Raw genomic sequence first — 2,279 nt, 5'->3', positions numbered from 1 at the left:
AAAAAAATTTTGAGAAGTGCCTAGATAGGCGATTCTGAAATCGTCATAAAAATCTGGGTTTACAAGATGCTGAGATTCCCTTATAAGTCCAAAAATCTAGTTCAGCAAACCTAAAAAAAGGGTGTAGTTCTGAGAGTTCAGTGAACCGAACCTAATTACCTCCGAACCACCTACTCCTTCTTTTTTTCCTCGAAGGAAACCAATTTTGGAACACAACTGAGATTTTAAGAAAAATTCGGAACTGCATTTCTAATTTTTCAAAAAAAAAAAACGTTGAGGGAAGTTACAGATGGAAAAAGTAATAAATGTCCCTTAAATTCAAGTCGATTTATCTCATTTTCTGTAACAGATATCAAAAAGTGGTTAACTGGCAAAATGTTGGTGATGTTATGGTAAACCTTTTGTCAGTTGGCTATTTTTTGATATCTCTCACATAAACCGAGATAAAGATAGTCAAAGTTAGGGGTATAATACGGCGATCGCGTGCTTAAAATCAGTATTAAAAGAACCCCTGACTTTGACCAAAATTAAAGATATCGAAATGTGGTCAACTGATAAAATGGTCCGCATACTATCAATGATAATTTATCAGTTGACTATTTTTTGATATCTTTCAAAAGAACAGAGATAAAGTTAGTCAAAGTTAGGAGCTTATTTTATGATTCCCAATATTTTGAAATTTAAGATTTTTAGTTTTTTATAAAAGTCCAAAAGCTTAAATTTTTCTTTAAAAACCTGCAAGTTTGAAATTCTCAAACTCCTTAATATTTTAAATGTTTCAAATTTAGAATCCTTACATTTTGAATTTCAGAAATTCAATTTCTCGGAAAAACTAAAGTTGAAGGAAGTTATAGTCAAAATCTGGGGCCCCTAATTTTAAGGCAATTTATCTCAGTTCCTATAAAAGATATCAAAAATAGTCAACTGATAAAATATTTATCATAATATCAAAAACATTTCATTAGTTGACTACTTTTTGATATCTTTTATAGGCACTGAGATAAGCGCTGATAATGAGCTACGCGATGGGCTCCGCTGCCTGTCGTTCTTTTTGACCCGAATTATCTCATTTGCTGTAAAAGATATCAAAAAGTGATCAATTTTTGGAATGTCCATCATAATATTAAAAACATTTTATCAATTGATCACTTTTTGATATCTCCTACAGTAACCGAGATAAACCTGGTCAAAGTTAAGAATTCCTATTTTTTGAAATATCAATTTTTCCAAATTTTAGGTTTTCAATGAAATTCCCAAAACTTCTTATTGATCCAAAAAAACAATTGCAACAGTAAAAAAATTCAAAGAAACTAGTCAAGTTTTCAAACTGTTCTCAAAATTTCGAACTTTTTCATGTTCGCCTGGTGCAAAGCTTCCCCCTCCAGCTACGCGGTCAAATTTTCTATTTGTTCTCGTATTATTATATAGTAATACACACGAACGGGACACAAGTATTGTCAAATATATACAGAAACACACACTTATTTGTTGTTAGAATTTCACACTTTTGGGAAATTGGGAAAATTGGAGGAAAAAACCAAAAAAAAAAACTACAGTAACCCTTCAAAAGTTGGAAAAAAAGATAAAATGCCAGAAAAAGACTAACAACAAAAACTACAGTAACCCAAAACAATTATTCAGAATTACAGAAAGAAAACCACAAAGAGGTTTAAAGAATTATAAAAGTATATCAAATTTATTTATTTTTTATTTCTAGTCATAATACTTCAATTTCTGAGATATTCAGCATTTTGGGAAATTTTAGATCCCTCAAAAAATTTACAAAATTTTGAAAAAAAGTGAAAACTGATAAACTGAGAATTTCGGTGTCGAGACTGTTTATCTGATTTCGTTATCTTTTATTTTCCTTGTCATCTGATCATTTTTTTTCACACAAAATAGAGATCACATTTTTCTCTATTCTTGTGTTCTGTTGTTTCGATTAGTTTCAATGGTTTCTTTTGGGTTCGCCGAACTAAATGAGAAAAAGAATGAAGTGCAAAATGTGTTTTTTTTCCAATTTTTTAAAAATTTAAATAAAAAATGTATTAAAGGTGGTGTACGGTGAAATTTTTTATTGCATCAAAATGTGCAGAAATGCATGTAGATTGACTTAAAAATAAAGAAAAAGTTCAAAAAAAAATTCCTTCATCGAGAAAAACGCATCGAAAAATACGATGAAAGCCCTTAGGGGCGAGGTTTTTTCTAGGCCGCCCGGTGAGTAAAAGCGCGCGAATTCAAACTTTTAAAATTTTTTCGCTCGTTTTCACTGTTTTTTC

Source organism: Caenorhabditis briggsae, assembly GCF_000004555.2.
Source record: "Caenorhabditis briggsae complete genome, chrI, whole genome shotgun sequence".
Taxonomy (NCBI): Eukaryota; Metazoa; Nematoda; class Chromadorea; order Rhabditida; family Rhabditidae; genus Caenorhabditis; species Caenorhabditis briggsae.
The sequence above is the reverse complement of the archived record's forward strand: the minus strand, read 5'-3'. Positions refer to the sequence as shown.